Consider the following 14,792-nt stretch of genomic DNA (forward strand, 5'->3'; position numbering starts at 1 on the left):
GCTACACCACATTTTGATACAAATTTTGAAGTAGTCATTGATGTTAGTGGATTGGCTATAAGTGGAGTCCTCTCACAAGCAGGGAGACCAATAGCTTACACTTCAAGGAAACTCAAGATTATGAGAGAAACTATACTGCTCATGACCTAGAACTTTTGGCTATAATGTATGCCCTTAAGCTATGGCGACACTACCTACTAGGCAGAAAGTTCATGCTTACTATAGACCATAAGAGCTTAAAGTGGATTTTTACGCGGTGACATCTCAACATGTGGTACAGGTGCTGGATAGGGGTCTTATCAGAATATGGTTTTCAAACCAAATACAAACATGGCATAGATAATGTAGTTGTAGATGCATTGAGTAAGAAGCCCTTTATGGCTACAGTCTCTATGTTAGGTAACCCTTTTCTTATAGAAGTGAAGGATAAAATTGCCTTAGATGAGTATTCGAACATATTTTACAACTCATGGCCCTGACAACTCACTCTGAGAAAGAGAGGAGGATCATCAAAAACTGTACTCGTAGTGATGGATGTTTATTCTATCAACTAAGGATGTGCATACCAAACATTAATGAGTTAAGAGATCGAATCATGAAGCTCATGATGCACCATCATGTGATGATGCTAAATGTTTTACAAATTAACTTCCTTTGAGCGACTCAGGTTTGGCACACAATGCTTAGCTTGCTAGGAGAATAAGGCTAAAGAAGCAAAGATGCCAAGCTAATGATGAGAAAATTATATTGTCATCCCAAATCACTTTGGAAATTGAACTAGACAGAATCCTTAGTTCTAGAGAAAGGACTCTCAGGAATAGAGTCATTATGGAGCATCTAGTTCAGTGTGGAAAGACTTCCCAAGAAAAGATGCCACCTGGGAAGATGAGTCTAAGTTGTATCAAGATTTTCTCTACCTATTTTTGAGATGACGGCATCTTGATTTCTTTAAGGGGGGAAGGATGTAAAATCCCATTATTTCAAATTTGTTTTTTAAGTTTTTTATTTTTAAAAAGGAGGGTGATCAGCATTGCCAACCACCCCACACATGTGATGGACCCCCCCTCATTGTTTTCTTCCTTGCAAAGTGATATGATGCCTTGTCTTCTCCTCCCCACTGGCCATCCATGTTTGCATGCTATCCGACCGTGTATTTTTCCTCTCTCATTGGTGCCTGACTTCCTCTTTTTCATGCTCAACGTTCCACCCCCCTCTTGTGCCTATAAAAACATCCCCCTTCGCCTCTCAACAGTACCACTCACCTCCTCCCTCTCACCACTCTCATTACTCTCCCTTGCCACAACCAATCCCCTCTCCCACTCACTCATTAGCCAACCCCCTCTCCCACTTACTTACCTTCTCATCAACCCCCTCACAATTGCACCTCATTCCCTCTCCCACCTTCGCTCTTTACGACCCCCTCTCCTCTCGTCATAGTGAGATGGACATGACCCCTTCTCCTCTCATCAGTGCAACGACCCTCCCACTTGTAAGTTGTGACTCCCTTGCACGTAGCCACTCGCTCCCCCCCTCCCCCCCTCTCAATTCATCTCCTTGCCAACCACTCCCTCAGTTGCTCCCTAGCTCACACCTCTCTCTTGCTCCCTCATAGCTCTCCTCCCTTTCCAATTCAATCTCTCACTCTAGACCCCTCTGAACCCATCTCTCTCTCAAATCCATGTAGCCCTCCCCGTTCTCTCTCTCTCTCTCTCTCTCTCTCTCTCTCTCTCTCTCTCTCTCTCTCTCTCTCTCTCTCTCTCTCCATGTCTTAGCCCCTCCCTCTCTCTCCGTCTCAACAAGTGGGCTCTCAACTCGGTAGTACTCTCTCTCTCTCTCTCTCTCTCTCTCTCTCTCTCTCTCTCCCTCATCCTAGAATATTTTCCCTCCTCTCCTAGGTTGTATTTGTCTTTCTTCCTCTCAAGGATTGTCTCACTCACTCACTATCTCTCTCTCTCTCTCTCTCTATCTCTCCCCTCCCATGTTGACGTGGTTGTGGTTAGACCAAAGGGTTGTATTGAGAAGGAAAGCTCAAGGTAAGAGGAAGAATGTCACCTGCAAAGAGCTGATGGGAGTGGGATGGTGGTGGGCATGCCCTGAGCTTGTACAAGTTTTTTGAACCCCCTCCTTAAACCTTGCCCCATACCCTACACATTGTCAAAGGCAGCACCCTCTTGTTCATCGAGTCAACCATCCCCTTTGTTGGATTCATCTAAGGTTTACAAAGGGACTGCTTCCTTTGCAAAGTTGGTCATTTCACAAGTGATGCATATTACAACATTGCAAGGAAGACCGGTGAGGGCGTTGGCAAGGTGGCCCATGCCAAAGTCAATGGAGTATTCCTTAACTGAAAACCCCTTGTGTATTCTATTATCTTCTATTGTGGGCTGAGTCATGGGGAAGAGAGCTCTTTGATTATAGCAGTGAAAGCATATGGATGAGAGACTAAGCATGGAGATAGGAGGTGGAAGATGCTACTAAAGGGGATGAAGGAGAGCAATGTTGGATGTATTGGTACCTCCATAGCCCATTGGATCAATGATCTTTAATGGGGCTTGAATGGGGTTTGTGCTTTTTCCCTTATCAGATGAGTGATGGATGGTAGCGATCTTGTGGTAGTGGCTCCAATACTAGCCTACTTGCACTATTTCAATTAGGTGTGGACAAGGTATGAGATGACGATATATATGATACAAAGAGAGAAGTGGCCATGACCATCCTCTGATGACTATGGCAAAAGATCACTCGCATAGTAGAACGAGAAGTTTCCCCTTTACCCTCTTCTTGCTATGGAAGACTTTTCCAGCTCAAGCTTGTAACTACTAGAAAGAACCCTCACCCTGCCCCGTGGGTGGTGGGTTACCCCCAACGAAGGCGGTTGCCCCAATCTCTAAGTATTTCTATAGTCAGTTGCCCCGAGTGGGGAGTAACTAGTTGCCCTAGATCGATCACTAAACAGATCACATTGGAATGGTTGCCCCAAAAGAACATGTCTCTTGGTAAATAAAGAAAACAATTTAAACACATATCTCCATACTCATCATAGTCTTTTATTTTCCATTGTCATTTGTATAAGATCCTACATTTACCTCTCCAATATATGACTAGTATCAGACAATCTATTCAACCATGTTTGCAAATTTACTATTTAGGGTTAGGCATTTACATGGGGAGGAGTAGATTGACCAAAACGTATATCCATTGGAGGATGCATGATCAATTCTCTCTGAGGTTGATCGTATGCAAGTGTTCAAGTTGCTTGATTTCCATTACTAACCACTCTGGCCTCATTTTAAGATTTTTCGTATCATATATATCATCATCTCATACCATGTCCACCTAATTGAAATAATGCATGTAGGCTAGTATTGGAGCCACCACCACAAGATCACTACCATTCATTATCCATTAATCACTACCATCTATCACTCATCTAATAAGGGGAAGAAGCACCAACACCATTCGAGCCCCATTATAGGTCATTGTTCCAATGGCCTATGAAGGTACCAATACATCCAATGTTGCTCTCTTTCATCCCCTTTAGCAACATGTTGAGATCTAGCTGGGAAAAAATCCACTTTAAGCTCTTATGGCCTATAGTAATCATGAACTTTCTGCCTAGGAGAGGTAGTGTCACCATAGCTTAAGGGCATAAATTACAACCAAAAGTTCTAGGTCATGAGTAGTGTAGTTTCTCTCATAATCCTTGAATTCCTTGGAGTGTAAGCTATTGGTTTTCCTTCTTGTGAGAGGACTCCACTGATAGCCAATCCACTAACATCATGACTACTTTAAAATCTGTATCAAAATTTGTTGTAGCTATCTTTTCATAATAAATATACAGTACCATCTTGTGATACACGGAGAAATCCTTGAATTTCCTTGACGTTCAACGGTTAAGGCTATTTCACTATATCTTGTACCTTTGTTGGGTCTACTGAGATTCTATCTCTGGAGAGAGTGAATCCCAGATATTCAATTTTATCTGTAAAGAAGCTACACTTATTTTTTTTGGTGATCCCTTAGGATTTCTAAAACTTCTCTAGCTTGGGCTTTATACTCTTTCTCATCCTTAAAGTAGATCAAAATATCATCAAAAAGCACCAAGACATGATTGTTTAGCTTCTTCTTGAATTTATATTGCATGAGCCTGTTGAAAGTTTCTAGGGCATTAGTCAACCCAATTGGTATCATGATGTATTCATAATTCTCATATCCTTCCTCCCTACTCTAATATGATAGTTACCAAACTTCAAAATCGATCTTTGTGAAGAATTTGTCTGCGTGAAGTTAGTCTAGAAGTTTATCAATCTAGAGATAGGATAATTGTTTTTCCACAATGAGTTGATTTAGACTCCTATAGTCAATACATAGCCATATGGTTCCATCATTATTCTTCTGAAATAGGATCGAAATTCCCTAAGGTGATACACTCGGCCTGGTGAATCCTTGCTTGAACATTTGTCATATTTTTTCTTTGAATTCTATGCACTCTCACGCACTGACATCTTGTATGCCCATTAGCCACCGCGGTTGTGCTCCTTGAATAAGCCCTATCTTAGGTTAATTTTCCTATGTTGAGGGCATCTAATTAAGCTCTTGTAGGGAAAGATTCTCATCGGTGCCTCTTTTGGACGATCCGATTTATAAGCAATCTCCATAGGATTAGGGGTCCTACCTAATATGTCAAGGATCTCATTTCGATTTCTAGTCTCTTGTAAGGAAACACCCAACTCATCAAGTCCACCCGACCACCTGCTCCTAGTGGCTAAAACCATTCATCTATGAGGTTTACCTAAATTACTAAGCACATTCATTGTTTTCACTGATACAAGTTACAATATGATTCATTTATTTATTCTTGCGCATAGGTGCCTTTATCTCTTAATGAATACATTCTTTTCTAAACAAGTCATTCCACACATACAAAGAAATTCATCATAAGAACAACCATAACTTTAAGCCCTCAAGGTCTCTAGTTACATCTACTTCCAATCCCTCAGCTCATTGAGTCACATAATAGTCTAGAGCTTACTACCACCAAGGCAAAAGATCACTCACATAGTGGAACGAGAAGTGTCCCCTTTACCCTCTTGCTATGGAAGACCTTTCAAGCTCAGGATTGTAACTACTAGAAAGAACTCTCGCCTCGCCCCATGGTGGGTTACCCAACAAAGGCGGTTTCCTTGATCTCTAAGTATTTCTAGAGTTGGTTACCCTGGGTTGGGAGTACCTGGTTTCCCCAAACCGATCACTAAACAAATCACATCAAAATGGTTGCCCCAAAAGAACACGTCTCTTGATTAATTAAAAAAACCATTTTAAAAACATATCTCCATACTCATCACACTAGTCCATAATTTCCATTGTCATTTGTATAAGATCCTACATTTACTTCTGTAATATATGACTAGATATATCAGACAATTTGTTCAACCACATTTGTAAATTTACTATTTAGGGTTAGGCACTTACATAGCAAGAAGTAGATTGACCAAAACTTACAGTCATTGGAGGATGGTCATGGCCACTTCTCCCTAAGGGTTATCGTAGTCAATTGTTCAAGTTGCCTGATTTCCATTACTAACCACTCTGGCCTTATTTTCAAATTGTTTGTATCATATATATCATCATCTCAACCTTGACAACCTAATTGAAATAGTGCACGTAGGCTAGTATTGGAGCTACCACCACAAGATCACTACCATCCATCACTCATCTAATAAGAAAAGAAGCACCATCCCCATTCGAAGATCACTACTCCAATGGCCTATGAGGGTACCAATACATCCAACATTTCTCTCCTTCATCCCCTTCAGTAGCATCTTCAACCTCCCTTCAATCCAACAAGCTCATCCAACAAGCTTATGTTTCAGTTATCCAATTAATATTTAAACTCCAAACATCAAGTGTGTGTGGAACTTGCAAGTCATGTGTGAGCCATTTAACCCTAAACATAAAGTGTGTGTGTGTCGGACTTGCAAGCCGTGTGTTGCATATGGGGAATGTTTCCATGCTTGGTCTCTCATCTACATGCTTTCACTGCTATAATCAGAGATTTCTCTTCCCCATGACGGCACAATAGAAGATAATAAAATATACAAGGGGTTTTCAACTAAGGAATCCTTCATTAACTTTGGCATGGGCCACCTTGCTAATGCCCTCACATGTCTTCCTTACATTTATATAACATGCATCACTTGTGAAATGATCGACTTTGCAAAGGAAGTAGTCCCTGGCTGACTCGATGCACACAAAAGCAAGATGGAGGAGGCTGAGAGGGCGACAGGCTGGCTTGAGTCCTAGCCACCAGCGGCGGCGGTCGACGATGAGGTGTATAACTACAACCCAGGAGAGGGGCAAAAATCTTCTAGGATGAGAGAGAGACAGAGAGAGGAGAGTACTACCAAGTTGAGAGCCCAGTTGGAGAGAGAGAGAGAGAGAGAGAGAGAGAGAGAGAGAGAGAGAGAGAGAGAGAGAGGGGGGGGGGGGGGCTGGGTGGATCTAAAAGAGAGATGGCGCTGGGTGGATCTAAAAGAGAGATGGGCTCGGCGGTGTTTGGAGTGAGAGAGTGAATTGACAAGGGAGGAGAGCTACAAGGGAGTAGGAGAGAGGGGTGAGGGAGTAGGAGAGAGGGGTGAGGGAAACCGTAGAGGGGGGGTGTGAGCTTGGGATCCGGTGAGGGGCTGGCTAGCAAGGAGACGAACTAAGAGGGGGGGGGAGCGAGTGGTTGTGTGCAGCAAGGGAGTCACAACTTACAAGTGGGAGGGCCATCATTGCTGACGAGAGGAGAAGGGTCGTGTCCGTCATCTCGATGTGAGTGACAAGAGGAGAGGGGGTTGTAAGAGGGGCAGCTGTGAGGGGTTGACAGGAAGGTGAGTGAGTAGGAGAGTGTGTGGCGAGGGAGAGTAACGAGGGGGTGAGAGAGAGGAGGTGAGTGCTAGTGTTGAAAGGCAAAGTGGGGGATATCTTTATAGACACAAGAAGGGGGTGGAGAGGTGCACATGAGAAAGAGTAAGCACCAACGGTAGAGGAAAAAGACACGGTTGGATATCATGCAAACGTGGATGGCCTGTGGGGAGGAGAAGACAAGGCAACACATCACTTACGAGGAAGAAACAAATGAGGGGGGGTCCCACCTGCCCCGTTGGGGACTGGCATGGGTGGGGTGGTCAGCAATTTGGTCCCCCTCCTTTTTAAAATAAAAAATTTAAAAATAAAATTTGAAATAATGGGATTTTATATCCTTCCCCCCCTTAAATAAATCAAGATGTCCTCTTCTCAAAAAAAGGTAAGGAAAATCTTGATACAATTTTGACTCATCTTCCCCCAGGTGGCATGTTCTCCTGGGAAGTCTTTCCACAATGAACTAGATGTTCCCTAATGACTCTATTCTTGAGAGTCCTTTATCTAGAACTAAGGATTCTGTTTGGTTCAATTTTCAAAGTTATTTGGGATGGCATAACATTTTGCTCATCATCAGCTTGCTTGGCATCTTTACTCCTTCAGCCTTGTTCTTCTAACAAGCTAAACCTTGTGTGACATACCTGACTAAATCCTTCTTCAGTCCCACTCAAAAGAAATTCCTTTGTAAACAATTTAGCATCATCACCACATATCTTGGATGTATGGCTAATGGTAGATCATGAGCTTCATGATTCGATCTCTTAACTCATTAACGATTTAGCATCATCACAGATCTTGGATGTCTGACTACCAAATGGTCGAAAGTCCCTTTAAACTACACTAACGTGGTCATCGCAAGATGCTAGTACAAGGCCGCACTCATTAATTCAAAACTATAAGTTTAAGAGTCCTTACTCCCACAAACCATAGCTCTGATGCCACCTCTAAGATACTGCCCATCCCAACACCAAGGATAGGGAGACACCTTACTCAGTAAGATCAATCCCAACCCATTGTGAGAGCCATCTCATCAGTGCTTCTTCTGGACGATTTGATTTATAAGCGATCTCCAGAGGGTTGGGGTCCTACCTAATATGTCAAGGATCTTATTTTGGTTTCTGGTCTCTTGTAAGGAAAAACCCAACTCATCACCAGGTCCACAAGACCACCCACTTCCAACGAGTGACTAGAACTGTTCATCTCTATGAGGTTTACCTAAATTACTAAGCATATTGTTTTCATTGATGCAAGTTACAATAAGATTCATTTATTTAATCTTTTGCATAGGTTCCTTTATCCCTTAATGAATACATTCTTTTCCAATCAAGTTATTCCACACATAGAGAATAACCATAAGTTTAAACCCTCAGTGTCTTGAGTTACATCTTTTTCCAATCCCTTGGCTCAATGAGTCACATAACAGTCTAGAGTTCACAACCGTCGTGATGAAAGATCACTCACATAGTGGAACAAGAAGTGTCCCCTTCACCCTCTTCTTGCTATGGAGACCTTTCACAGCTCAGGTTCGTAACTACTAGAAAAACTCTTACCTTGTCCAGGTTACCCACAACGAAGGTGGTTTCCTCGAATCCTAAGTATTTCTAGAGTCGGTTGCCATGGGTGGGGAGTACTTGGTTGCCCCAAATTGAGTACCTGGTTGCCCCAAATTGATCACTAAACAGATCACATTGAAATGGTTACTCCAAAAGAACATGTCTCTTGGTTAATAAAGAAAATAATTTAAAAACGTCTCCATACTCATCACAGTCTTTTATTTCCAATGTCCTTTGTATAAGATTCTAAATTTACCTCTCTAATATATGACCATATGTATCAAAACAATCTATTCAACCATGTTTGCAAATTTACTATTTAGGATTAGGCACTTACATGGCAAGAATGGTAAGCTCTAGACTGTTATGTGACTTGGTGAGCCAAGGAATTGGAAAAAGATGTAACTTAGGATGCCAAGGGTTTAAAATTATGTTTGTTCTTATGATTAATTTCTTTCTATGTGTGGAATTACTTCATTGGAAAATAATTTATTCATTAAGGGATAAAGGAACATGTGTACAACAAGAATAAATAAATGAATCATATTATAGCTTGCATCAGTGAGATTGAAGACAATGTGCTTAGTAATTTAGGTAAACCTCATAGATGAATGGTTCTAGTCACCGGGAAGCGGGTGGTTGGGTGAACCTGATGAGTTGGGTGTTTTCTTACAAGAGACTAGAAACTAAAATGAGATCCTTGACATATTCAGTAGGACCCCCAACCTTGTGGAGATCGCTTATAAAATGGATCGTCCAGAAGAGGCACCAATGAGATAGCTCTCACAATGGGTTAGGACTGATCTTACTAAGTTAGGAAAGGGTGTGCACTTCTTTGAGCAAGTGGTCTACAATTATCTTGATGACATTGATATGAAATTGTCATGTGCTTGTGGAAAAGATTGTGCCTGAGACTGTAGGCATGTTTCTTTGATTGCTTTTTTAGAGGCCTCTGATATTCATGCTTTAGGGGGTTGTGTTTCTCATGTCCATGAAGTGGCTACTCTTGACCAAAATAGCACTCAGAATCTTCCAAGGGGTGGATTTTTTGGATCAAGTTAGAGTATCAAAATCCAGCTTTGTGTGGAGGTTTAATGTGCTTCATAGCTTTGTTTCTTAGTTTGGAAAAATCTCTATACCTTTGGAAACTTAAATTAGATTTTTGGCATTTGCATGCCATGCACACACATAGTAAATGTTCATTTAAATGCATCTTTTGTGAACAAAAGCACTCTTTCCTCCATTGTTGAAATGTGTACTTTACTATGTCACATGTTATGTATGTTTAAGTGCAAGAGTAACATGTTACATGTCTTGTACGTTTAAGTGCAAGACTAACAAAGAAAATTATATACTTTACTATGCCACATGTCATGTACATTTAAGTGCAAGAGTAACAAAGAAAATTATGCACTATGTTAACCACTATGGTTAACACAACCTCGCTTGTCTTGACTTTTGTAAGGCACTGTGCCATCTTTTTGCACAAGAAGCTTATGTTTTGTAAGATGATGTTGGAATATATAAAGTGGCTTCACCTCGTGCTTATTGTAAAATGCAGAGTCATTGGGTAGGACCCCAAACCCTAGATCACTTATAAAATGGATCGTCCAGAAGAGGCACCGATGAGATAGCTCTCACAATGGGTTGGCATTAATCTTACCAAGTGAGGTGCCTCCCTATCCTTGGTGACGGGATGGGCGGAATCTTATAGGATTCCAAGACCTTTTCAACTTGTGTTCACTAAGAAGGGCGTGCACTTCTTTGAGCAAGTGGTCTACAATTATCTTACTGGCATTGATATAAAATTGTCATGTGCTTGTGGAAAAAATTGTGCCCGTTTTGCATGAGACTGTAGGCATGTTTCTTTGATTGGTTTAGAGGCCTCTTATATTCCTACTTAAGGTGTGGTTGTGTTTCTCAGGTCCATGAAGTGGCTAGTCTTGACCAAAACAGCACTTAGAATCTTCCAAGGGGTGGATTTTTTGGATGGAATTGGAGCATCAAAATCTAGCTTTGTGTGGAGGTTTGATGTGCTTCAATAGCTTTGTTTCTTAGTTTGGAAAAGCTTCTATACCTTTGGAAACTTAAATTAGATTTTTGGCATTTGCATGCCATGCACACACATAGTAAATGTTCATTTAAATGCATCTTTTGTGAATAAAAGCACTCTAGGACTTTCCTCCATTGTTGAAATGTGTACTTTACTATGTCACATGTCATGTATGTTTAAGGGCAAGAGTAACATGTGACATCCTTGTACGTTTAAGTGCAAGAGTAACATGTCACATGCCTTGTACGTTTAAGTGCAAGAGTAACAAAGAAATTTATGTACTTTACCATGTCACATGTCATGTACGATTAAGTGCAAGAGTAACAAAGACAATTATGCAGTGTGTTAACCACTATGGTTAACACAGCCTTGCTTGTCCAGACTTTTGTGAGGCATCATGCCATCTTTTTTTACAAGAAGTTTATGTTTTGTAAGATGATGCTAGAATATTTAAAGTGGCTCCACCTCGTGCTTACTATAAAATGTAGTCATTGGACTCCATAAATAAACCTTTTGATGACTAGACTAGAGTGCCAAGGAATGGCTGGCCAAGTGTGAACACTAACCAAGCTATTACAAGGAAATGAATGTGTATTTCTTAGTCTCAATTTTAACTTATATACAAGTGACTAGTTTTCACACTAGGCCAACCAAACTAAAAAAATGCTCCGACCACTATTACTAGTCGTAAGCAAGTATGTACATGAAGTCCTTAGACTTTCCCTATTTGATACTAAGCTCAAGACAAGGTTTCTTTATATGTTCTAGCATCGCCTTACAAAAGATAAGTTCCAAATAAGATGGCATAGAGTCTTACAATAGGAGGTTAGGTGAGTGAAACCATGTTAACCTATGAAGTTTCTAACATACCCCCCTTCCTAATAAATGAGTGCCAAGACTACAAATAAATGATTGACATGGGTACAAGCTAATAGGGATCTTCTTGGGGTGACATTATATTATGCTCCGACCTCATAGCATGATGCTTAGATATTTGGCTACCTCATGTGGAAAATACCTGGGCTAAGGCGAGGTGTGGATGTGTGGAATTAACAACGTAGTAGAGGTTTCTTACATTGAAGATCTTGGAGGTACCTATAGAGAGACAAAGGGTAGCAGAGATTGCTTGTTTACATTGAAGCTTTTGGAGGTACCTGTAATGGGATGTACCACATGGGCTAGGCTTATGCTTGCCATGGTTCCCCCATCCAGAGATGTACCTAGAGGATTGCCATTGATGAGGTTAGTTGTAGGTGCATGTTGTGAGGTGCAAGATTGGAAAACAATATGATGCCCATAAGGTAGGTACAACAAGGCTTCCTTTGAGCTTATGGGCTTTATTTGGCTAGGTGACTTGACACTCTAGCATCACTTATTTCAACACTAGGGTCATGCCTTTTTTATATGACCTCGTCTCACATACATTCCTTTTATAAAAATAAGCCTCCTCAGCACATACTTCTACGAATTGGGCCTATGATATGGTTGGTGTGCATCACTTATTATTGGGTAGTAATAATTGTACTTTAATTTCCTAATCATTGCGAAGAACCAAAAATTTATTTACAATTTGTAGCGTATGTATTGTATGATGGGAAAATCCTCTAAGGACATGCGTAGGTATGTCCTTCAAGGTAGTAATAATTGGTTAATACAATGTTAGGTATACTTACCTCTAGAAACATGTCTCTAGGATTTGAAGACTCCTGTGTCCACCCTCACAGCTCATGTGAAGATTATGTCTCGTCTCTAGATTCTTTATGGATGGATTGCCTGCTGGATATTAGCTTCAAATAAAAAATAGTTATAGTAAAACATTTGATGATGCTATCCGATATGAAAACATTTTTCATGAATGTGGCAAAGAAATAGTTGAAGAAACCCAATAACCCTCAGTAAATGGACCAAGAAAGATCCCAGCATAAACGAAAGTTTAAGCATGGGAAGACTTTAAAGACTTTAAAGACTCCTTAGCATGGGAAGACTTTAAAGACTCCGTTGCATTGATCCTCTCCCAAGAAATATACTTTCACTAACTTTAGCTTTCTTCCATTAAAATATCCCCCCCACACATCTCCACACTATCCAAAGTCTCAATATTCTCGTCAATCCTTGAGGTGTTAAATCAAAGACCCTAAATATTCTAAGTCCCTTGTATTTCAACTTGCATTTGCCATTTCACACACATTTGCACAAAAGAAACATATCTCTTGTGTAGCCCATACTTGTATGGCTTTCACATCTTTTTATTTTGGATGTGTTATATACATACTTGGTAGCACATTACCTACTAAATCTTCCAAATTGGTTTTACTCATTCATCATGTAGACAGAATGATATGAACCATAAAACTGGCTTCTTTGGACCAAGTTAAGAGAGATAAACTAAGACTAGTATGTGTTCTTGTTGAAACACCTTAATATGCTAGTCATGCTATACTTTTTAAAAATTTTGGTTTTTTTGTGACCAATATATCACCCAAATTAGTAAGTTTATAAATGTTTCTTGAAGTGAATCCACCTCATCAAGTTAAAGTTCCACAACTAGTCAAAGAGTTAGTATCTGATATTCTACTACCTCCAATCCAAATGCTAGACAAAAAGGGGAGATGAGGATGTGATTAATAAATGAAAGTTATTCTTATGCATTAGGTTTATTAACAAATGAGAGAGAGAGAGAGAGAGAGAGAGAGAGAGATGAATGACTTCAAGTATAGATCCTCTATATCTCTATTAATAGAGTTGCCATAGCTAGAAAATCACACAAACGTTGACCTCTTCTTATAGTGTAACTCTAGAAAATCACACAAACGTTGACCTCTTCTTATAGTGTAACTCCTAGTCACACAAGCATTGACCTCTTCTTCTAGCAACTCCTAGGCACACAAGCTAGGGTTACTGAAGAAAAAGGAGGTTACTACTAGAAAAGAGACAAGAAGCTAGTCCTAAGATCCAAAGGAAAATATGTACATGCCGACAACGGCATAAGGATTGCATAGAGTCCTTGAGAGTTCAAGAGCTTGCACGGAGCTGATTGTAATGAAATCTCCAAATGTGTAATCGATAGATTCTTTCTGAGGAGGGTTAGAACATTAGGAGAAATGTGGACTCAATTTTGGGCCCTATAAGAAGTGCCAACTTAGCTTAGAGAGAGAAAATAAAAAAGGTTTAAAACATATCCAAATTTACAATTCGGCTCATTTTTTACTATTATAATAATAGGTTTAAATATATTAAAATATACATATTCTTTTAATGAGGTTTCATCATGAGGCAGCATTCTTTGTTGGATGCACGCAAAACTTGTCAGAACCAAGATTTCACAGATTTGAGGTAGTTATGCATTTAATAGATTCAAGGAAAGCTTTAATCATTATCTCGACCGTGGGGGTTTAAACTCCTACTACTGAAACTTTAAAAAAACGTCCTTACTAATCGAGTTAATTCTTGTTTCAATTCTTTAATATGTTTTATGATGACAGAAAATACTAGCTTTGCAAATGAGAACATTAATCCAAATTTGGGGATTCCAATTAATCCACCTTCAACAACACATGAAGACACTCAAATTCTCAGTAATAGTAGTAGAAATGGTGCATGTAAAAGAAATATGATACTTACCATCTTCATGTGAACATACAATCTGAGTACAAGCCTTTGAAGAAATGAAATAAGAGATTTTTTTAAATGTTATGAGCAAAAAGAGCAAAGGAGGAATAATGGAGAGCGTCATCTGGACTTATGGACCGATGGGTCAATGTATTCCAAGGATCCATTTACAAATGCACAACCTTCATTTTACAACATTACAAACCTACTACATTTCATGGGTGATGGTAGACAAGGTTTGCTGGGTTATGCCCAACACTTGGAAACAAAAGCGATGGTTGCAGAACAGAAGAGGGAATTTCTACAGATAGAGAACATTGAAATAAAAAAACTAAATGAGTTGTATGCAGAGAAGCTTATGGCAAACAAAGAAACAATTCAAGACTTAGAGAAAAAGATTGATGCTTGCTTTAAGGAGAAAGGACACAACACTAGGGCCACGTAAAAGAAGAAGGCAACTTTGTAACATAGAGAAAATGAAAGTTGGAAGTGGAGGGATGAAGAAGCGAGTACAGGCTGCAAGGTAATGTTAACTCTTGTTTCATATATATTTCTCTTTTTAGATTAGGTTCTTTGTTTCAAACTAGACATAAGTAATCAGATTTGATGTTATTCTATTTTTAGATCTTTACTTCATCTAGAGTCCAAGGTACATTCCAAAGCTGGAGTGCATT

Source organism: Cibotium barometz, chromosome 29 (genome assembly GCF_041138505.1).
Source record: "Cibotium barometz isolate CiBa-2024 chromosome 29, ASM4113850v1, whole genome shotgun sequence".
NCBI lineage: Eukaryota > Viridiplantae > Streptophyta > Polypodiopsida > Cyatheales > Cibotiaceae > Cibotium > Cibotium barometz.